Below are 24,919 nucleotides of genomic sequence, written 5' to 3' on the forward strand. Positions count from 1 at the left end.
TAGTTTTGTGTACCTCTTTTATTGTTCTTACTTAAGTATTATATGCATGAAATAATAAACTACCCCTCGGTATGTCTTTTTTTTATACTTAAAACGGGCATTAGGGCAGAGAACCCCTTGTTAAATTATTTGACTCCTACCGCTGTCTGTACCCTTCATTCCCCCATGCCCTCCATCAACATTTCAGTCTCCTAAGCCTTTGTTGAAGGATTTTCTTTCTCATTTAAAAACAAGGATGGCTGAAGGAGTATTGTTTTCACCTGAGCAAACCAGATGTGGTGGGTCCCCTGGAGTAACTGGTGTAACTCCAGAGTAACTCCGTGGTTTTTTTTTTTTTTTTTGCTCTGCTTATGTGAACATAACTTAGGGCAGCTGAAATATTTAAATATGTCTTAAAAGTTGAAGAGAGGAAGCGTTTGGAGCAATGAATAGCTGAAAGGAGAAGCTATGCCAAGCGGAGGGCATTCATCATTCCAGTTCAGAGATCACCAAGAGAAACCAGGCATCTCCGGAGAGGTCAGAGGGAGCCGGCTTCCCACCACAGAAACATTTCTGACTCTAGGTTACTGAGCTGGGTGCTAAGCCTCCAATTTCTGCTGTGTCAAAGTCATCCCATTAAAACTGAAAATAAGCCTGCAACTAGAGAATCTTACCCCTTATAGAAGCCTTATGTAATATATGCAAATATGCATCTGAATTATTAGGCTTCTCTTTTTTTCCCTCAAAGTTGCACTTAATGAGTAAAAGCTCATGAAAGCCTAGAAGTTTCTAAAATAAATGTGTGTCTAAGAACATCTCTATTGGGAACCTGAAGAGTGGTGTTTTGAGAGCCAGCTGGAGGTTTAGCAGAAAAGGCTCTTTATGGAGCCCGGGGATGGCTGGGTCCTAGCACTGGTTTAGCTACTTCCTTTGGACTGGCCCTTGCAAGCCATTTATCCTCTGGGGGCTGAGAGAGATGCTGTGTCCCAGTGGGAAGAGTTCAGAAACAAGGGTCAAAAAAATCTGGGTTTGAGTCCCACTCTTGTCACTTATGAGCTATGTGGCTGGCAAAGAGTTTAATATTTGGGGTCTTGTTTCCATATCTATAAAATGAGGAAAGGGATATACCTAGTTCATAGGATTGTTGAGGAGGACAAATGAGAACATGTATGTAAAAAGTGCTCTGCAAACTGTCAAGGGCAATAGCCAAGTTGGTTTTTTGCCATTACATTTCCTCCATTTATTTATGCCTCTCAGAATACTGGGAGAATCAACAAGAGCTAGAAAGGAAGGTGTTTATTACAGAAAGGCACAATTCACTGTAGCAAGTAAGGACACACACATTGATTCTGTTGATAAAAGCATGCATAAACTTATCGGAGAGCCAGCCTCACCTGGGAGATGTATAAAACATCTTCGTCTATACTGAAAGGAAAACAGTGTTCTTTCTAAAGGGCACTGGGGGTTGGGTGGCTGGGAAGAGGGAGTGCCACACCGAAGCTTTCTTGCTAGATTATGGGGGGTTGGAGGGGCGTACACTATAATATAAGAGGTGTAAAATGACTGAAACTATCACACAAAAAGGAGATCTCATTCCATTTGAGCTATAATCTGATTTTGCTGCTGAGTACAATGTCCCTTCACAAGATTCTGAAGTCAGTACCCAGAGCTGTGCAGCAGAAGGTTTCCACCCAGCAACAGGATGATGTCAGTGGCCTGGAGAACTACCAATCGGCAGGCAGAATGAATCAGAGCGTGCTGGGATTTTGCTCAACAGTCTCCTAGCAAAGCAAACTCAGCTCTGAAGTGCAGGGGCTGTTTGCACTTCCTCTGCTCTTACAGCTGAGACCGAATGCCTCCTTACCTGACAGGGTACTAACGGGCGTGCAAGCAGTTAAGATGATTGGCATTCAAATCGCCAGTCCTATGGGTAATAAGAATTGTATCTGGTGCTTTTCTGCAACAATTATTTTGCAATAAAAAATTTAGCATTAATAAGTATTTTAAAGGCTTGATTTTTACTTTGTGCCTTGTAATTGTTTGAAACCTGTTTGTTCCATGCATTAGGTGCAGCTGGGAAGCTGTGGCACATGAGCTATATATAAAGTCCAATACTGTACCTTATAGAATTTACACTTGCTTCTGATATTTCTTCCATCTTCTCTCTAATGACAAGTAGTCTGGAAGCCAACAGTGGTTTCATTTCTGGGCCAAAAGCTCCAATTCTCTAATTTTACTAAAATGTGTTTCGTACATGCCTTAAAAATAAGTCTAAATGGGAAGATTTTGATGCGACTTGGAGATATCACCTCATGGTGGGGGAAGGTATAGCTTTGTATCACTTCTGAGAACATGCAGTTATGTCCTGAGATTTTGTCAGTTGTTGTTGTTTTTTTGACCTAGTAGACAGTGACAGCTGTACTGGCAGGGGCACAAAGGGTTAAACAGTCCATTACACACGCTGGCTAGGGCGTTTTTCTTACCTAGCCAGCCAGCACCATCACAGGGCAACCTCTGCACTAAGGCCAGAGGCAGGCTCTCCTGTGAGTGGTGGAAACACATCTCTCCCAAAGAAAAAAAAAACCTCTTTAACAAAGAGGGAGTGATTTTCCATCTTGTGTTTTTTCAGAGTCTTTGGCAGGTTTCAGGAAGCACCAAGGACTATGATTTCTTGATTTTTTATCCCAGACCTGCTGCAACCTCTCTCCTTTGACAGTTTGCTTCTTGGCCAAATGCCTCATTTTCTTCATTTCTGGATGAAAACAGATTTTACAAAAGCTAAGTAGTTTGGGCTAATCAGACACAAGCCATTCTAAAATACTGAGAAGACTGAATTTGGGAACATACCTTAGAGAAAAGCCGACTTAATATGTGCAAAGATGGATAACAATGTCCTGGAGGAGAGTAAACAGGTTCTGGATTTCAGGCTCGCCCGGGTTTGAATTCCAGCTCCAGGATTTACCAGCTCTGCACTTCGGGCCAAACATCAGTTCCACAGGTGCAGACTGGGGCCAAGCTTAGGTCCAGGAGGGCTGTGGAGATAAGGATAAACAATCGCCCAGCACAGGCAAAACACACTGTAGCTACTACATAATTCATAGACCCTCAACCCCCTTTAAACTGGAAATAAACAAGTTGCTGGCAAATAGAAATCCCGGAGGGACCAGCTTCACAAATACCGATGGGCCTGTAATTAGCATGTAAAAGGACTGCTTCCAAGCCCTGAAAGCAGGTTGTCCTTTCCCCGGCTCAGGCAGACATGGAAAGCCTTGTTTACACTCTAGCATTAATTTGCTCAGCAAATCCTCACTGCTAGGGCAAAATTAAATTTCAGTTCAGGCTGTGTTTGAATGACCCCAAACTCCAGATGAAGGTGGCCTTAGTATGATCTGAGTTTCATTTTTCTTTGAGTCTTGAGACAAATACAGTGGGCCTCGGGTTATGACAGTCTTGACATAGGACGTGTGGAGTTTATGATGCTCACTCCCATAAAAACTTAAAAAAATTGAGACGTGAATGTTTCAGCTTATGCCGTTAGCATGGTGCTTATGGACTATGTGGGCGAACTAGTTTGGTTGCGAGTGGTGGAAGAATACACCGTACAGTGTAGTACAGTATATGTATGTCCTTTTCCTTTTTCTGTGGCTTAGTTGTGTTTTTATGTTTTAGATTATGATTTTTACAACTGTGTTGGGATAGGTAAGTGACTTAGACTAGGGTATGTTTTGATTTACACCAAAATTTGGGTTACATCATTGTCGTAGGAATGGAACTGTGTCGTAATCTGACGACCCCCTACTTCTATAAAGCCCTAGCAAGCTTTACAAGAAAGACATGAACCATCCTGTTATCACCATCCTCTTCCCTCATTGGAACATCCTAAAAGGGGACCTCCTCTTGGTGCCCAAAATATCAAAAAGCTTGCTGGAGACTGGGGCAGAAGTCTGTGGGGATGTAAAAGCCCCAGGGCAGGTTAGAGGTCAGAGCAGCTGTGCTGCCCAGACAGGAGGGTAGGAGGAAGTGGGGGGTGCACTTCCTGGGCGAGACCCAATCAGCTATTTTAGACTCTAGTTCCTCATTAGTCAGCAGTCAAGAAAAACTGAAGAAATGGTAACGTTTTATTATTTCCTTTTTCCTGAAAAATGCATTTGTTATATCACATAAAAACCTTAGAGTCCCTGGTCACTCAAAGCTCACTTTTTCAGAAAAGGGATTGAGAAGCCACCACTACCCGTTATTTCCATTACTTAAGTGGAGAAGTTAGAAATGGTAAATTTGCACCTGCAAGTTTAACCAAGAATCAAGACCTGCCTATTTTTGAACGACCACACCTAGGTATATAGGTCCTATGTAAGGAATCACCCATCTAACCTTGAACTCACTATGACTTGGATTGGGGAACTTTAGTTAAAGCCCTGAGTGAATGTCGTTTTGATGCAAACACCAAGACCTGTGTTAGTGAGTGACCTTTGTGCAAACACAAAGGAATGCATGTGAATGGGCTTTAGAAAATTAGCCTAAAGGTTCTAGATTGCCCCTTCCTTTGTACTTGTTAATTAGCAAAAGAAAAAGAATGTACTGACCCAAATTAGCCCCTTTTTTAATGTCAGCAAAACAGCCTTTAGTCATTCTTTCCCCTTATCACCTGCTTTCCCTCCCTTGTAATCCTGTTACCTCTGTTCTGCTTCTGATAATAAAAGCTGAGGGAGAAGGAAATTCAGGAGGTCTTCTTTGCCTCTCCTGGCAGGCCTCCCCCTCTTCCTCTTGACATAAATTTGTGTCTTGAGTAGGTTTTTTCCATGTGACACTATAGTTCCCAGTGGGCTGGAGTACGACAGTCCTAACAGATCTAGATGTGTATTTCTTTTAAGGAGAAGCCAATTTATTCCAAGAGAAAGCCATTTTGTGTTAGAATTACTTGACATTGTATTATGGGTTGAATTGTGCCCTCCCTCTGCTCCAACACAAATGTTGAAGTTTTAACCCCTAGTACCTCAGAATACAACATTATTTTGGATTAGGTTCATTGCAGATGTAGTTATTTAAGTTAAAAGGAGGTTGTATGGAGCAATGTGGGTCCCTTAACTATAACTGGTGACCTTACAAGTAGATGAAGAGAAGTATGAAGACAGACACATAGAAAGAGGAAGCCATGTGAAGACAGAGGATTGGAATGATGCATCCACTAGCCAAGGACTGCCAAAGATTACCAGCAGACCACCAGAAACTAGGAAGAGGCAAGGGTTCCTTTAGAGCAGGGGTCCCCAAACTTTTAACACAGGGGGTCAGTTCACTGTCCCTCAGACCGTTGGAGGGCCGCCACATACACTGCTCCTCTCACTGACCACCAATAAAAGAGGTGCCCCTTCTGGAAGTGTGGCGGGGGCTGGATAAATGGCCTCAGGGGGCCATATGCGGCCTGCAGGGCGTAGTTTGGGGACACCTGTTTTAGAGCTTTCAGAAGGAGTATGGTCCTGCCAACACCTTGATTTCAGACTTTAGCCTCCAGAATTGTGTGGCAATACATTTCTGTTGTTTTAAGCCACCTAATTTCTGATACTTTGAAGCCCTAACAAACTAACATATATGGCAATGGTCAAAATTACTAATGTCACTCCAAACTAGGTAAAGCTTGCAGTTGTGTGATCTTGGGGCAATGACATGACCTCTCTAAAAGAACTTTTTCTTATCTATGTAATAAGGCCGGAGTAGGCGACTCAGAAAGACTCCAAAATTCTTTGAGAATATTGCCATTATCTCCCAACATTTTATAGCTTTTCTTCCTCTGATCTAGATCTTGAGTCCTTCCTCATCTCTCCATCTGCACTTGCCGATAAGGTTCAGGGTCCAGTTCTTTCTTGCCTGGAAAATTGCAAAAATGTTATTCCCTTCAACATACATATAAAACACAAGTTCTTGAAGGATTCCTGTAGACACCGATCTGATAACATCATTCCCCCACATAGCCCTTCTGCAGCCTGATGCTGCTGACAGAATACTGTCAAAACTCTTTAGGTTGTCATGAGACTCTTCATGTCCAGACCAAGCCTCACCCTTCAGACTTGCCTTCCACTAATGCCCTCCAAGTTCTCCTCACCCCCACATTTTATATTTATATATTTTTGCCACACTAGAATACTGTCTTGTAAACAAGCTATAAACTTCCCTTTTCTAAAATCCTATACCATCTACTCCTCAGAGACTTTCCCTCTACTTACTCTTTTATTCCCAAGATCATGAACAATTTGAAGGCAGGAACTGTGACTTAATTGCTGTTTCTTTCTCTGTTAACTGAACTTTCCTTAGCATAGAGTAAGAGAATTGAAGGAAGGAATCTTTCTATTTTTCAAAGACCTATTACAAAGATTTTCCCCTCTAAAGGAATACCTGAATTAGGTGTTCAATCACAGCTCCCACTGCACTGTTGTAATTTTTTTTTTTTGAGAGAGAGAGACAGGATATTAGAAAGAGAGAGAGAGAGAGAGAGAGAGAGAGAAGTATCAACTTGTAGTTGATTTCACTTTAGTTGTGCATTGATTGCTTTTTGTATGTGCCTTGACCAGGGATTGAATCTCTGGCTCAAGTTGAACCAGTGACCTTTGGACTCAAGCCAGAAACCTTGGGCTTTTCATGCTCAAGCTGGTGGTCTTTGGGGTCGTGCCAATGATCCTCTGCTTAAGCCAGCAACCCGCACTCACGCTGACAATCCCACGCTCAAGGCAGTGACCTCGGGGTTTCAAATCGGAGACCTCAGTATTCCAGGTCAACGCTCTACCCATTGCACCACCTCTAGTCAGGCTGCACAGTTACAATTTTATTCCATCAATTCTACCATCCGTGTATCCTCTAGCTCTGTGCATGGTGCTTTGAACATAAGTATTTGTAGGGTATGTAGACAAAAAAATAATGGACATACTATTATAAGTGTGTGCATTTTTTGTTTGTTTATTTACCTAGTGTAAGACTGAATCATCTACAGTAAGTGGAAATGTTTAACCTTAATTTGATTGACTTCTGCTTCAGTGGATTGTGGACATAGTAGTTTAGTTCAGTTGGCCAGCAGTGTGCCAAAGGTGAACTTCCTGTCATGTCCTGCCTTGGGGTAAGGCACAGCTATCTCCCAAATTCCAGATGGTACTGGGCAGCTCTGCAGGGCAGGGCCTCCCCTTCGGTTACTCAGGAGATAGAGGGGAAACGTCCGAAGAGACAGGCTTACCATGAGAGTCAGAAGCTGGGCCTGAGGACAGTGGTCAGGCATGGAGGAGTACCTGGAAATGAGCTCATGCAATATGAGACTCCTTTGGTCTTCCCCCTTTCGCCTTCTCCATGGCTAAGTTTGGCCAAACAAGGCCTTGTGGGTGAAGAGGAAGTAAGGCCCCCTAGAAAGTGACATAGATGCCTCCCTAGGCTGGTCTTTATGACAATTGGCTTGCAGTGTAATCATATGTATATGACTAAAGTGAATTCTAATAATTCTTCCAGGTAGATATTATTATCCCTATTTTCCAGATACGGATATTGAGGTGATGTGCCCAAGCTCACATAGCTAGTTAGTGGCAAAGACAAGAATTTAACTCAGGCCTGTTTGACTGAATAAATTTTGCTCTTGACCATGAAACATTCTGCTTTCCCAGTTCATTGTAGTCTTTCAGGTTAATAAATTAACTAAACAATAGTAATTTAAAATCTACTATATGCCAGATACAGTTGAGGGTCTAGGAGTAACGTGGCAAACAAGACAGATGAAGTCACTGCCCTCATAGAGCTTACATTCTAGAGGAGGGTGATAGACAATAAAAACATAAGCAAATAACTTTAGCTAGTGCTAAGTGCTATAGAAGAAAGAAAATATGGGAAAGGATAGAGAGAGAGTGTGATTAGCAGCCTCTGAGATGGCCCATAATAATCTCCACCTTCTGATATTAATGTTCTGTGTGATGGCTTGAGCATGAATTAGACCTGGTGACTCACTTCAAACTAAGAGAATATAGCAAATATGCAAAGATGTCATTTCTGAGGACAGGTTGCAAAAATATGTATTAAGGTCATTCTGAAGTACTTTATGCCTATAGGATTCAATGAGACGCACGTATGACATTAAGTAACAGTATGACATTAATTTACCTAAAGTTACATTAACCAAGAATTAGCCTCAGAAACAACCCTGGGATTTAAAAATCCCAGCTCTTGCTATAGCATGTATTTAACTTCCTTGAGCTAAGAAACCAACTGATTTTACACTGTCTGTCTAATTTTGTTTAATGTCCCTGCCTAGGTCATGCCAAGCCCTTGATGCATACAGTGGGCTCATTTTGATGTTCTCTAATAATGCAGATTTCTGAAAGCTGGTGTATTAAAAGCCTGACCTTGACTTTCATGGGCACTAAAAGGCAATATTAAGGCTTCCAGGGAGTATTTTAGCATTTTCTCAAACTATAAAGAAGTATGAGATGAGAAATTTCTTCAATTAGACTAGGCCTGAGCAGGAGTTTAAAAATTAAACATTTATGAATAGTAAGTATACAAAAAGGTATAACCTCACCAGAAATAAGAAAAAATACAAAGGCAATGATGAAATATAATTTTTCACTTTTCAAATTGGAAAATAGGATTCTTAACCTATATAGAATTTAGTGAAATGCAAAGTCTCAAACAATTCATGTAGAATAAATTAGTAGAACAACCTTTCAAATGAGGCAGCTGGCCATGTGTCATGATTCTTAACCATACTGTTCCCTTTTGACCCAGTCACACTACGTATTCTCAGCCCTACAACTACAACTGCCACATCACAGGTGTTTAGTAAGCATTTGTAGAATTAATGAATTACATCTGATAATCTGAACAAAGCCTAAGAAAGCAATATTGGTTAGAAAAATGTACAAAAACATTTATTAAAACTTTTTAAATAAGAAAAGTGTAAACATTCAGAATGCTTACAATAAAGATTTGATTAAGTAAGTTATAGAGTACTCATTTGGTGGACAATTTTTCTGCCCTTACAATTACACTTCCAAAGAATTTTTAACAAGGTACAACATGGACAAAGATCAAGACACTAAATTGGGTGTGCTGTGATTTCTAATATTCATTCTAGAAGGCAAATACAAAGCTGTATCTAGGAAAAAATGATCAAGGAGAAAATAGTTCAAAATATAAATAGTGGTTGTCTCATGAATGACTTGTTTTTTTACTCTATATTTTAAAAATTTCCACAATGACCTTGATTTACTTTTATAGTTATTTATAGCAATATAAATATTTCACAATAGTTTTCAATCTAAGCCTACACAATTTAGATCATTAAGCCATGACTATAGACTATGTTGACTGAAAATACGTAGTCAAACAAGCAAATAACACTTTTGGCTTTCCCCAAACATTAGAGACATGCTAGTTTCCTTTTATTTGTGCTTTTAAACCAAGAGGCCATGTGGAATAGGAGTGATGAGCACATGTTCTAGAACCAGGTTTCATTAGTTTATACCTGGATGCTGACACTTACTAGTGGGGGCAACCTTCAGCAGCAAATTACTTAACCTCTTGAAGTCTTAGTTTCTTCATCTGTAAAGTGGGACTAATCATAGTATCTGTCTCATAGGATGATTACATATGTCAACTGAAAACAAGCCATGCCAGCACATGGTGAGCGGTACTTGTGTTTGCTGTTGTCATAGTATGATTTCTAACCAAGCACAGCCCTGTTTAGTGTCAAAGGTTTGAAATCTCATTCCTCTCCCCATCCTGCAAGAACTAAGAGGAGAGGCATGACAATCAGCCTTCTGTTTTATTTGGACGTCCATGTGTGCATGACTTACAGAAGAAATGACAAAGATGATGAATTGAAAGATGAACTGAACCTTAAATGTCATGGCCTTTTAAAACAAGCACTTTGAAATGTACTTTATTATGGCACTTGAAGTTCTCTTGCCTTTGAGCTGTCCAAAATAATATCAAGCTCTCAATTCACAGAGGGGTTCTCTCAACACTAATTAATGCTGAAGCAAGAAAAGCTTAGGAGTTTTGGCCCCGGGGAAATAGAATGGGCCACTGAGTGCACATCTGGGTTCTAGATCAGTGGTTTTCTACCTTTTTTAAACTTGGACATCCATGAAAACAGGAGAATTATTTTGGGGATTGCTAAGGCAGAACTAAAAATGATTATTAATATTTTGTGCATTATCTTTTAATTATAATACTATAAAATAAAAATTCTCTAAAATAACTAGACAAAAAGTAAAAAATTTTGTTTCAGTAGAATACAACTGGAATTTATAGAGCGCACTATTTAATTCAAGTAAAACTAGTGTGAAAGCTGCTGTTGTTTCTTTGCAAAAATACTTAATAACCAAGGCTGCTTCCAAAAGGCAAAGCGCTGCATTGACATCCATTCAGTTTCTCTGTTTGGTTTTTTATTAGTGATAGGGCTAAAAAGTCTTCTCACACAAATATGTAGTAGAAAATATGACTAAAAATTTAATAGCTTTGCAACTAAGAGATGGATATTCTTCCAGTGATATCCAAAATTGTGACAATGATTGTATTTTATGTTTGGACACCAGAGCGACATCAGAAGAAAAATGATCAGTTTTTCTTTTTCACAATGATTAAGGGAGCAGGAATTGATATCTTCCATGAATAGTTATTGATCCAGAGGTTACCTTTACAGGGATCCTCATTTTCAGGGTAATAATGGTCAAAGTTTTGAACTAATATTCTTAAATGTTGACTTATTATATAGGAGTTTCTGGTTGATGTCTGCAGCAATCCAAAAGTCTTAGAATATTAGCATCCATGAGTATACCCAGCCCCAATCACACAGAATACTGTGGCACCGATCAAATGGTACAGAGATCCATTTCATTTTGCAGCAGCCCAACAGACACTTCGTATGTAAGTTTCCCTTAATAAACACCATTAATTACCAAGACAGAAAAAAAAAAGTCTTAGAGAAGTGGAAACATTTCTACATCTTATTTCTGTATGTGATTTTCCCAAAGAACGAGTTTCTTTTTGAATGTGTCCATCTTATTTTTTTAATGTAAAAATATTTGTGTTAAACCCTTGAAGAGAAATATTTAGTTCATCAAAGAGGCTAAATATATCCACTATGTATATAAGCTTAGTCATCTGTTCTTCAACCAACAAAAGCTCTACTAATGCAGTTTCACTCTTGCAGAAACTGTTTCACATTTTCTCTCATCTTGAAAAGGTGTGAAAGGACCCTTCCTCTTAAAGGTCACCTCTCTTCCATATATGGAAGGAGATGTTGGTGTTGTGAGTCCATGCCTTCATAGAGTGTCATAAACAGTCTGGAGTTCAAACCTCGACAACAAATATCATTAATGATCTTCACTGCATCATTCATCACTGTATTCAATTCAGGGGAAAGTTTTCTTGCATCTAAATGCTGCTGGTGCATCATAAAGTGCATAGACAATATTTCTGGGTGTGCAACATCTTATATTTTTGCATCTACCCTCGGTGATGTCCAATCATGCTCACAGCATCATCCTTACACACTCTAATGACTTCCCCAGTTTAAGGACCTCCATTTGAAAGTACTCATTAAGAGAATTAAATAGCCTCACTTGTGGTGGTGCAGTGGATAAATCATTGACCTGGAATGCTGAGATTGCTGATCGAAACCCTGGACTTGCCCAGTCAAGGCACATATGAGAAGCAACTACTATGAGTTGATGCTTCCCATTCCAACCCCTCTTTTCTCTCTGAGATCAATCAATAAAATAATAATTTAAAAAAGAGCATTAAATATCTGTGGATTAGTGGGCCAACCAGGTAGATCAAGACAATGGAGTAGTTCTTCCCTAAAGTCTTTATTGTAAATATACCTCATGAAGCAAAATAGAATAGCAAAGTTACTCAAGTCAGTTGATTCATCAAGTTGACAAACAATTTTGATTTCTTTATCCCCTCTATAATTTGCTCTTCAATATTGTTAGTCATATGAACAATTCTTCTCTGAATGGTATTGTCCAAAAGTGGTATAGCCTCAAGTTTTTGTGCAGCTTGAGGACCCAAATTTCCCAAGTGACATCTAAGATGCAAGGTTTTACTAATTCTTCACCGACAATGAATGATATTTTTGTTTTTGATATTTGAAGGGCAGCTAAATAAGATGCTGGAGGCAGTAATTTGTCACTAGTCATTATTTTCTTCCTTTGAATTTTCTGACTTTTCAAAAAAAAAATCCAATGGCTTCTCAAAAGATCTTTATTCTTTGAATACAAATGATGAGTAAGTTTAGAAGGTTTCACTACATCATTTGACAGAATTTCAAACCATACTACACAAAAGGGCTGTGGCAATAACCCCCTACCAGGTTCTACAGTGAAACCAAGTTTTAAATATCCCTTCTCATTCTAACACAGTTGCCCTTTTCTTTTTTGTTGTTGTTATTTGTTTTTTGTTGCACTTTCCAAACTATTAACACGTTTCTTTCTCACTCTTTCTTTCTTTTTTTTTTTTTTAAAGATTTTATTTATCCATTTTTATTGGAAAGAGAGAGAAAGAGAGAGAGGAAAGAGATAGAGAGAACAGGGGGAGGAGCAGGAAGCATCAACTCCCATATGTGCCTTGACCAGGCAAGCCCAGGGTTTTGAACCAGCAACCTCAGCATTCCAGGTCGATGCTTTATCCACTGCGCCACCACAGGCCAGGCCCTCACTATTTCTTTTAAACTTGAAGCACTAGTACTTAGTTTATTTTCAGTGTTATCACTACTTTTCTTTTGACTATTTATTGTTTTCCACCTTTGAAGAAGGTTAAAATGTTTTGTTATTTTTTTTTTCCATTTTGTATGATTTAAAATTTATAGCACAATGACACTAAGACACACAATAATTCATTTGCAAACTACATGGACGCGTTCTGAACAGGCAGGTACATGCACAACTAGTTGCGCAAGCATGGAAATAATGGAAGGGAGGGAGCTGGGAACAGAAACACTCAACAGATCAAGTTTTATCATACCGTGCACGATAGCGCATTACGGTGCAAGCTGGTACTTGGTTTCCAAACACCACATGTACGATGCAACCAACACTACATAAGTTTGTCTGAATGCTATTTGCACAGTATAACAAAAATGATGTACAAAGATAGGAAGTCTGAGTTAGAGCCTGTGGCCTGTGCATAACCTAGCCAGCTGGAAATGGAAACATGCAATGAATAAAGTTTTATTTTACTGCATATAACAAAGGAACATGGTGCAAGCTGGTGCTTGATTTCTGAACTCTATATTTACCATGCATTGAATATAATGCTTTTTGTCTATTGCAAATGATTTGGAAATGCTCTGCACAGTGTAAAAGGTAATTTGAACATGCCTACAAGTTCCAAAGATATCTAAGACAACCTCAATAGTATTTTCATCAGTGATATAGGCTGATAAGTGGCAATCATCCTGAGCTTAAGCAAATTAAGTTAAGATAATTGGGTCTATGATCTTCATACATCAGGATGGTTAAGTCTTTTGCAGATCAGCATGAAATTCCTAGCAGCCCAACACCAAGCTACAGATCCGCGGTTGTAAAACACTGGTCTAGATCATGATCTTCTTCCACCAGGAGGTCTCTTGGCTTACTCAATGAAATCAATTCCTCTCTTCCAAAGTTCCTGAGCCCTTTTCCTAGACCCCTTGGTGACTGTTTCTACTTCTATCGTGTATTATGATTATTGTGTGTATATCAACCAAGATCTTAAATTTCATGTTTTGTTCTTTTTGGTATCACCCAACTACATCTAGCATAGTAGGACCAGCATAGTAGTTGAACCTCAATTTTCTGAATGAAATAAATAATAAATCATGTAGATATTTAGAGCTGAGAGAAGATTTTAAAGATGTTATTTTAGAGTTGAAGATCTGGAGGTATGGAGAGAAGAATCATAATCTGCAGTCAAAGAGATCTCAGGTTTTAATCAGACTTTATCACTCACATGCTGTATGATCTTGGGGAACTTTCTAACCTTTCTAATAATCGTTGTTTTTATTTTTAGTCATGAGGATAGCAATACCTATTTTCCAGAACTGATGAGTGGATGGAAAGCGATAATTAACTTGCAAATGTCTAATGAAAACATGGCACCATGTAGCTTGGTAGCTGCTAAAACTACTTCATTGTACTTATTCTTTTGTTTCTCTCCTTTGATCCACTTTTAAGTTTTGGCCAAATACTGTGGCTGTGATAGAAGGATCTTTTCAAGGAGAAGAGTGAAAAGAGGAAGCAACCTTTGTTGAGAATCTGTTATGTACCTGGCTATTGCATCTACAGCTCTCTCTGTAGCTTTTGAACTTACTCTTTTTTTTGATGGCAAAGCCTATGGAAATGGGTGAAAAAAAATAAAATGAGCTGGCCTTACATTCTCATGTTTCAAGCACTCTTGAGAGTTTTCTTGAGATCTTGCTCATTTTATTCCCACGATCACTGGAGATAGATCAGATCACCGGACTGACACCTCTGGGAAATGAGAGTAGCATTCACCTATGTGGGATAATTGGAACTCTGGTTACTTGAAACTACCTCCATTATGAAGCTTTCAGAGCTAAATGGCTAAACTGACTTATTCACAGTCTTCCTATGAATCCTGCTGGTATTTCAAGCAGCACAATTACCTGGTCAGTTTGAGATAATGTCCCACAGGTAAACTTCTTGGGAAGTTAAGTAACTCAGTGCTTCATTGGCTCATCAATGATATTTTTAAACTTTGAGCAATCCTTTGTGTCTCCAAATGACAAGAATTTCTAAGCAAGAATAATGAGTGCACCCTAGACTTAATCTAAGTCTTTTGATTACATTTTACAAAAAGTGTAACCCAACCAAGTGTTTTTCTGTTTGTTTTGTTTGTTTTTTTGTTTTTTAGAGGGGGGGAGGGGAAAGAAGTAGGAAGCATCAACTCATCGTAGTTGCTTCTCATATGTGCCTTGACTGAGCAAGCTTGGAGTTTCGAACTGGAGACCTCAGCATTCCAAGTCAATGCTTTATCCACTGTGCCACCACTGGTCAGGATTGATTTTTAGGAAAGAAAAATTAGTGAGAAACTACTATGTATCAACATTGTGTTGGGTATTCCACCATATTATTCCATTTTTTCCCTCAACAATTAAATAAAAAATAATAGTATCCCATTTTACAGAAACTGCACTGCAAAGCAGTTTATTTACTTGCAGGATACCACACACAACACAGGTCTTAAGAAGTAGAGCCAGGCTCAGGCCAGATAGCCCAGTTGGTTGGAGCATCATCAAAAAACACAGAGGTTGACGGTTTGATCCCTGGTCAGGGCGCATACAGGAACAGATCAATGTTCCTGTTTCTCCCTCTCCCTCTCCCTGTCCTCTCCCCTTCTCTTTCAAATCAATAAAATAAACATAACATATAAAGAAAGCAAAGAATCAAACTCTTTTCACTTTTTAAACCTGCAAGTTCAATGTTCTTTTTACCCCACACCTTAAATTATTTTCAGAGTGATTTAAAAAATAAATAATTTATTCATTTTTATTTATAATTTATTCATATAGAAAATGAGCTCTTTAAGGACCAGGACTTTGCTTATCCAATCACTCAGTATTTCTTACACCTAGAACAGTGGCCTGGCTCATAGTGGGTGGTCAATAAGTATTTTTTGAATGAATAAATTCACTTGATCAATCACTCAACTGTTAGTGTCTACTGTTAAATTCTGTAAATGTTATGAGATACATGGCAATAAATAACATAGATTCCTTTTCCTAGTATATTATGCTAAATTAGGGGAGAGAAATGTATACATAGAAAATGATACTCCAAGTAATCCTTTGAGTAAGATAAAGACTCTAAGTTGAGAATTAAGAGGAAGAAGAATGAAATGGAAGGATAAGAGAAAAACTTTAAGAAGCAGTGGTACTCAAACTGAACTTAAATCCTTAGGAAGCAACCCGGAAACAGGTGGAGACCCACAGCTGAGCAAAGGTGCTCACCCCTGCCTGCGGTGCTGAGGCTTGTGACCCGGGCACGGTGCATAACCCCACCCATGAGGGCAGGGCAAATACCGAGGCTGCTGAGGCTTGTAGACTGGGGCATGTGATTACAGTTCCTCCCATGGAGGAGAGGCAGAAACCGCAGTGACAGCCTCAGCGGGCTGGCACTGGAAATGACCATACCAGAACGTCCTAGGCAGCAGCAGCAGCAGAGGGGGTGGCAGGCCTCAGACAGACCACATCTAGAGATCATAGAGGCCACAGCCATTGGACTCAAGTGGCCACACCCTTCTTATACATAGACAAAATGGGAAGGCAGAGAAATGCAACACAAGTGAATCAAGAGAAATCCCCAGAAAAGGACCTGAATGAGTTAGATATAACCAAATTACCAGATGCAGAGTTTAAAATAACGATTGTTAGGATGCTCAAAGATCTTAGAACAACAATAGATGGTTATTATGAACACCTAAATAAAGACATAGCAAATATAAAAAAGACATTGAAATAATAAAAAAGAATGAGTCAGAAATGACAAATACAATATCCAAAATGAAGACCATAATGGAAAGAATTAAAAGCAGGATGGATGAAGTTGAGGATTGAATCAGCGAGTTAGAAGAAAAGATAAATGAAGGCATGGAAGCAGAGCAGAAAAAATAAAAGAAACTCAAAAATTCTGAGGAAACTCTAAGAGAGCTCTGTGACAACATGAAGAGAAATAACATCTGCATCATAGGGGTTCCTGAAGAAGAAGAGAAAGAACAAGGGATAGAGACTTTTTCAAGCATATCATAGCTGAAAACTTCCCTAAATTAATGCAGGAAAACATCTCACAAGTTCAAGAAGCACAGAGAACTCCATTAAAGAGAAACCCAAAGAAATCTAAACCAAGACACATCATAATTAAAATATCAAAGTTAAGTGATAAAGAGAAAATATTAAAAGCTGCTAGAGAAAAAAAGGTTATCAACTACAAAGGAGCCCCCATAAGGATGACATCAGACTTTTCAACAGAAACACTTGAGGCCAGAAGGGAATGGCAAAAAATATTCAAAGTAATGCAGAACAAGAACCTACAACCAAGACTACTTTATCCAGCAAGGCTATTGTTTAAAATTGAAGGAGAAATAAAAAGCTTCTCAGACAAATAAAAACTCAAGGAATTCACTACAATCAAACCAATGCAGCAAGAAATGCTAAGGGGCCTGCTGCAAACAGATCAAAGGAGAAAAAGAATATAGCAAGAGAGGAATACAGCTTTAAAGAATAAAATGGCAATAAACAATTACATATCAATAATAACCTTAAATGTAAATGGATTAAATGATCTAATCAAAAGACATAGGGTAGCTGCATGGATAAGAAAACAGGACCCATACATATGCTGTCTACAAGAGACACACCTCAAAATAAAAGATGCACATAGGCTGAAGGTAAAAGGATGAAAAAAAAACATTTCATGCAAATGGAAATGAAAAAAAAGCTAGGGTAGCAATACTTATATCAGACAAAATGGACTTTAAAACAAAGACTATAGTAAGAGATAAAGAAGGTCACTACATAATGATAAAGGGAGCAATCCAACAGGAATATATAACCATTATAAATATCTATGCACCTAATACAAGAGTACCTAAATATATAAAGCAGACTTTGATGGATTTAAAGGGCGAGATCAACAGCAATACTATAATAGTAGGGATTTCAATACCCCACTAGCATCACTAGATAGATCTTCAAGAAAGAAAATTAACAAAGAAACAGAAGACTTAAAGGACACACTAGATCAACTGGATTTAATAGATATCTTCAGAACCTTTCATCCTAAAGCAGCAGAATATACATTCTTTTCAAGTGCTCATGGTACATTCTCTACGATAGAACACATGTTAGGGCATAAAAGCGGTCTCAACAAATTTAAGGAGATTGAAATCATATCAAGCATTTTCTCTGATCACAATGGCATGAAACTAGAAATGAACCACAACAGGAAAAACTGAAAAATACTCAAAAACTTGGAAACTAATAGCATGTTACTAAATAATGAATGGGTTAACAATGAGATCAAAGAAGAAATAAAAAAATTCCTAGAAATGAATGATAATGAGCATATATCAACTCAAAATTTATGGGACACAGCAAAAGCAGTCCTGAGAGGGAAGTTCATAGCATTACAGGCATACACCTTAAGAAGCTAGAAAAAGCTCAAATAAACAACTTGACCCTGCATCTAAAAGAATTAGAAAAAGAACAGCAAGTAAAGCCCAGAGGTAGTAGAAGGAAGGAAGTAATAAAGATCAGAGCAGAAATAAATGACATAGAGGCTAAAGAAACAATACAGAGGATCAAAGAAACCAGGAGCTGGTTCTTTGAAAAGGTAAACAAGATCGATGAACCTTTAACCAGACTCACCAAGAAAAAAAGAGAGAGGACTCAAATTAATAAAATTAGAAATGAGAGTGGAGAAATAACAACTGACACAACAGAAATACAAAATATTGTAAGAAAATACTATGAAGAACTGTATGCCAAAAAATTAGACAACCTAGATGAAATGGACAAATTTTTTGAAACATATAATCTTCCAAAAATTAATCTGGAAGAATCAGAAAACCTAAAAGGACTGACTACAACATATGAGATCGAAACAGTTATCAAAAAACTCCCAACAAAGAAAAGTCCTGGGCCTTATGGCTTCACAAGTGAATTCTACCAAATATTCAAAGAAGAACTAACTCCTATCCTTCTCAAGCTATTTCAAAAAATTCAAGAGGAAGGAAGATGCCCAGGCTTCTTTTATGAGGCGAGCATAATTCTGATTCCAAAACCAGGCAAAGACAACACAAAGAAAAAAAATTATAGGCCAATATCCCTGATGAATTTAGATGCTAAAATCCTCAACAAAATATTAGCAAACTGGATCCAGCAATATATGAAAAAATTTTACATCATGATCAAGTGGGATTTATTCTGGGGAGGCAAGGCTGGTACAATATTTGCAAATCTATCAATGTTATTCATCACATAAACAAAAGGAAGGAGAAAAACCACATGATAATTTCAATATATGCAGAAAAAGCATTTGATAAAATCCAGCACCCATTTATGATCAAAACTCTCAGCAAAATGGGAACACAGGGAACATACCTCAACATGATAAAGGCCATCTATGACAAACCCACAGCCAACATCATAATCAATGGGCAAAAATTAAAAGCAATCCCCTTAAGATCAGGAACAAGGCAGGGGTGCTCCCTTTCAACACTCTTATTCAACATAGTTCTGGAAGTCCTAGCCACAGCAATCAGACAAGAAGAAAAAATAAAGCATCCAAATTGGAAAAGAAGAAGTAAAACTATCATTATTTGCAGATGATATGATATTGTATATAGAAAACTCTAAAGGCTCAGTCAAAAAACTACTGGACCTGATAAATGAATTCAGCAAGGTGGCAGGATATAAAATTAATACTCAGAAATCAGAGGCATTTTTATACATTAACAATGAACTGTCAGAAAGAGAAATTAAGGAAACAATCCCCTATACTATTGCAACCAGAAGAATAAAGTACCTAAGAGTAAATTTAACCAAGGAGATTAAAGACTTGTACTCGGAAAATTATAAAACATTGATAAAAGAAATCAAGGAAGATATAAACAAGTGGAAACATACCATGCTCATGGTTAGGAAGAATAAACATCATTAAATTGTCTATATTACCCAAAGCAATTTATAAATTCAATGCAATACCAATTAAAATACCAATGACATACTTCAAAGATATAGATCACATATTTCAAAAATTTATATGGAACCAAAATAGAACACGAATAGCCTCAGCAATCTTGAAAAAAAGAATAAAGTGGGAAGTATCACACTTCCTGATATCAAGTTGTACTATAAGGCCATTGTACTCAAAACAGCCTGGTACTGGCATAAGAACAGGCATATAGATCAATGGAAGAGAACAGAGAACCCAGAAATAAACCCACACCTTTATGGACAACTGATATTTGACAAAGGAGGTAAGAGCATACAATGGAGTAAAGTCAGCCTCTTTAACAAATAGTGTTGGGAAAATTGGACAGCTACCTGCAAAAAAATGAAACTAGACCACCAACTTACACCATTCACAAAAATAAACTCAAAATGGATAAAAGACTTAAATGTAAGCCGTGAAACCATAAGCATCTTAGAAGAAAACATAGGCAGTAAGCTCTTTGACATCTATTGCAGCAATTTATTTGCCAATTTATCTCCAAGGGAAGTGAAATAAAAGACAGGATAAACAAATGGGACTATATCAAACTAAAAAGCTTTTGCACAGCTAAAGACAATAAGAACAGAATAAAAAGACAAACTACACAATGGGAGAACATATTCGACAATACATCTGATAAGGGGTTAATAACCAAAATTTATAAAGAACTTGTAAAACTCAACACCAGGAAGACAAACAATACAATAAAAAAATGGGCAAAAGAAATGAATAGACAGTTCTCTAAAGAGGACATACAGATGGCCAATAGGCATATGAAAAAATGCTCAACATCACTAATCATTAGAGAAATGCAAATTAAAACCACAATGAGATATCACCTCACACCAGTCAGAATGTGCTTATCAACAAAACAACACAGAATAAGTGCTGGCGAGGATGTGGAGAAAAGGGAACCCTCCTGCATTGCTGGTGGGAATGCAGACTGGTGAAGCCACTGTGGAAAACAGTATGGAGATTCCTCAAAACATTAAAAATGGAACTGCCTTTTGACCCAGCCATCCCACTTTTAGGAATATACCCCAAGAACACCATAGCACTGTTTCAAAAGGAGAAATGCACCTCCATGTTTATGGCAGCATTGTTCACAATAGCGATGATCTGGAAACAGCCCAAGTGTCCGTCAGTGGACGAGTGGATTAAAAAGCAGTGGTACATATATACTATGGAATACTACTCAGCCATAAGAAATGATGACATCAGATCATTTACAACAACATGGATGGACCCTGATAACATTATACTGAGTGAAATAAGTAAATCAGAAAAAACTAAGAACTATATGAATCCATACATAGGTGGGACATAAAAATGAGACTCTGAGACATGGACAAGAGGGTAGTGGTTACAGAGAGGGGAGGGAGGCGAGGGGGGGAGGGGAGGGGCACAAAGAAAACCAGATAGAAGGTGACGAAAGACAATTTGACTTTGGGTGATGGGTATGCAACATAATCAAATGTCAAAATAACCTGGAGATGTTTTCTCTGAATATATGTACCCTAATTTATCAATGTCACCCCATTAAAATTAATAATAAATTTATTTTTATTGAAAAAAAGTTTGGCCTTTCAATTTTAGATTCTTAAGATATCTGGAATTGATTGTGGACAAGGACATTCAATTTTATTATGTTTCATATGGCTATTAAATAGTTCTAGCACATTTTTTAGGTTATTGAGTTATAGTGACAAATAAAAGATATATATATTTTTAATTCTTTTATTTTTTTCTTCTTTTTAAAATTTTTATTTTATTTTATTTTTTTAAATTAATTTTACTAGGGTGACATCAATAAATCAGGGTACATATGTTCAAAGGTACATGTCCAGGTTATCTTGTCAATCAATTATGTTGCATACCCATCACCCAAAGTCAAATTGTCCTCCATCACCTTCTATCTAGTTTTCTTTGTGCCCCTCCCCCTTTTCCTCTCCCCCCCCCCCCCCCCCCCCCGTAACCACCCTACTCTTATCAATGTCTCTTAGTCTCGTTTTTATGTCCCACCTACATATGGAATAATACAGTTCTTGGTTTTTTCTGATTTACTTATTTCACTTCGTATAATGTTATCAAGATCCCACCATTTTGTAGTAAATGATCCTATGTCATCATTTCTTATGGCTGATTAGTATTCCATAGTCTATATGTGCCACATCTTTATCCAGTGTATATATATTTTAAAAAGATCCTTAGGAAGCATATTGACAGTAGAAATCAGGGAGATAGGGAGGAAGAGTATGGAATGAGGATGGTGTCTCTGGAAATGAGACAGCATGACAAAGTTTGGAGGGAGGAAAGAATCAGGTATGATTTGGGGACACTCAGAAATACAATGCTACTAACAAGTAGAAGAGTCCAAGGGAACTTGAGGACAGGGACCATGATTCTGGAATGCTTTGCACAAAACCCAGAAGCCCATCCAAGGTTCAGTAAACAAGCTCTGAGTCACTGCAGCAGAGGCTGTGAAATGAGCATCCAGGAGGCCCCGCGAGAAGATTGCTTCGCCACAGGAAGGGAAGGAGAGAGGATTTGGCTGTGGAATGAGCTACAGACAAAGTATGAAGCATGAAATTGATTATTGTATTGTTTGCAAACCCACCCACAGCAGTGTCTGGGAGGATTGTACCAAATTCTGGAAAATTAGGACTTTGGAACCATGGGTTTATTGGCTTGGGACTAGCCTGTCTCTGCATTTTGACTCCAAATAGAGAATATTGGTGCTTCCATAAAATGAATTTATTTGTTTGAAGGAGCTTAAGTCTTGAAGAACAGCTGAATAACACAGACTGTGTCTAGCAGGTAGCATTCAGCCCTATTCACGCCTCCTGGCTTGGAGATGAGTGCTGATGGAAATCCTGTTTAAATTTGTCACCACCAAAAAATACACCAAAACGAGCTGCAGTGGACAGACTTTGCATCTTCTTCGATTGTCTGAGACTTCTATGTAAGATCAAACCTCAGATGATTCCCTCCTGCCTGGACTAATGGAGGGCAATACAACAATTAACTTTTATTGAACACTTATTATATGCCAGGCATTGTGTTATCTTGTTTAATTTAACCTTCACAACAACTAAATATGGTGGCTTCTAATATCCCTACTATTGTATAATTGAGAAAATAAGGTGCTCCGAGGTTAGGTTGTTAAAGTAGTAAATACAGAGCTAGGACTCAAAGCCAGTTCTGTATGTTGAGTTAATTGCATTTCATTGCAACCATAGAAAATTTTCTATTTAAAGAAAATTTACTTCATAAGTACCAGGAACTGAAGGAAAATGCAAATTTCCTAGAATTTGGTGGAATAAGAGGAAATGTCTCAGAATGCATAAAGGGCAAAGCCAAAGGTTAGCAAATGAAGTGGATATAATTATAAAAGTAACAGTGCTGGCTTTTTCTCCTAGGGTGACTGTAAAGCCAGAAGCCACGGCCAGGGCCACCATCACAGCAGCCCGGCCCACGCAGGTTCGCATTGGATTTGGACAGTTGGTAAAGAAACAGCGGAGCCAAAAACTGATGGGCTGTCATCTTTAATTCTAGCTTGCACCCGGCGGGCAAGTAAAAACACACACTGGGCTCCAACACCCACTCACATTCAGTGCTCAGAAAGCCACTGATTTATCCGAGTTTCCTAGAATCAAAGGTTTCTAGCTCACCAGACTTATTCACCTCTGTTCCCCATCTCCTTCCTTCTCCAGCGTCAAACTGCACAAACTGGCCTCTCACTCAATACTCCGCCATCTTGGCTGCTTCTCCTGGCCACATGGCCTCTTTCTGCTCTCTGCTCTGCTCCCTCTGCTCTCTCATGCTAATCATCCCAGGAACCAAGAGCGCAAACTCTCGTTCTGCCCCCATTTTATATTGTAGCTTCACAACTTCTAGTCCAATATACAAAATAGGGAAGTCTCTAATACAGTCACTTCTCTGAGGCATGATTGGATTGTACCACCCCACATCAAAAAGGGTGGGAAAGGCTTAATCCCAAAACCAAGCCCCAGGCTATAAGGATTCTCAACACACATTAATATCACCTGGGCGACAGCCTCACGTGGGCAGCGCCATTTTAACAAAGTGAGCATAATACATTTTATCTGCCCAACAGTGACCATAGCTTCTTTCCCCTAGTCAGGTGGAGGTGGCGGCCTCACACTGGTTTCATGGTCTGCCTGGCAAGGGAAAGATAGTTTGAAGAAAATCCCCATAGTACATCAGTCCCATGTCCATGGTCACAGAGACAAGGTTGCCAGGCTTCCCTGTGGTGCAGCTGTGCCTCAATCCTGGGCATTCACCCTAAGCAGGACTCTGTTCTCATTCTAATTACTCATTAAGCCTGGGGATTTTCAATTACCAGACATAAACCCAGTGCACAACAAAGGGGCTTCATTTCCCTTGCCACACCCAGCCTTGTGGGCTTCCTGAATTCTGCTCTGCGCACCAGCCCATATCCACAGTCACCTCTGAAGCTGAGGGAAGGGGAGGTAACTGCCAGTAGGGACTCTGTGGCTCCCAGGCAACAGGAAGCCCAGAAGGAAATTGAGAAGGCAAAATGGAGTTCCCAGCTCCAATATTTCCCCTTTGGAATTAAGAGAGCATTGTGGTGTGGAGTGGAGACCAAACTTTCCATGTATCCACACTGTTTCATGTTGTGATACTGAAACTTAAGCAATCCTCTAAAACTCTTCTTGAGGGCTTAGTGGTGCCTGCTTTGCAAACCCCAGGCTCTAAGTAAGGTAGAGTTTCCCCAGACTCCTGCTGACATTTGTCCTGAACGCTGAAGTGGGAAGAAGCAGAAGCAGCCCTGGACAGCTAAAGTGAGGTGTGAGGTTGGAAGGGAAGCAGCTCAAAACACAGCCTCTGCTCACCATGCTTGCATTTGGGGCAAGAGTAAAGCAAAGCAAAATGGAAACCAGATTTTTTAAGTGATCTGCCAGCTGAGAGATGCTTCTCTGGGATAAACAACTGGGTAAGTAGTCAGACCTTGGGGTCCTTTGGGAATGGCACTCGGTTCATCACTCTCTTGTCTAAAATGGCTTTCCTTTGCTCTTGGGAGAGAGAATATCTTTAACGTACCCACAAGACCTACAATCTGGGCCCTGTCTTCATCACCAAGCTGTAGGCGCATTGGCTTTATCGCAGTTTCTGGAACACTCCAGAATCATGTTCCATGTCATACCTAGCCTTGA

At 38.9% G+C, this 24,919-nt stretch overlaps 1 long non-coding RNA gene across 2 annotated transcripts in view; it reads right to left on the bottom strand.

Moving 5' to 3' along the window:
- Nucleotides 1-1,271: 1,271 nt before the first annotated feature.
- Nucleotides 1,272-24,919, bottom strand: part of LOC136388932 (uncharacterized) — a 36,983-nt gene continuing 13,335 nt past the window's right edge. The window contains exons 2-4 of one of the 2 annotated variants that reach the window (XR_010748224.1): nt 14,362-14,483; nt 2,827-3,011; nt 1,272-2,731 (exon numbers count right to left, since the gene is read on the bottom strand). This is a non-coding gene — a long non-coding RNA (uncharacterized lncRNA). The remainder of the gene's footprint in view (nt 2,732-2,826; nt 3,012-14,361; nt 14,484-24,919) is intronic. The other variant, XR_010748225.1, reaches the window with a different exon arrangement.

Source organism: Saccopteryx leptura, chromosome 1 (assembly GCF_036850995.1).
Source record: "Saccopteryx leptura isolate mSacLep1 chromosome 1, mSacLep1_pri_phased_curated, whole genome shotgun sequence".
NCBI lineage: Eukaryota > Metazoa > Chordata > Mammalia > Chiroptera > Emballonuridae > Saccopteryx > Saccopteryx leptura.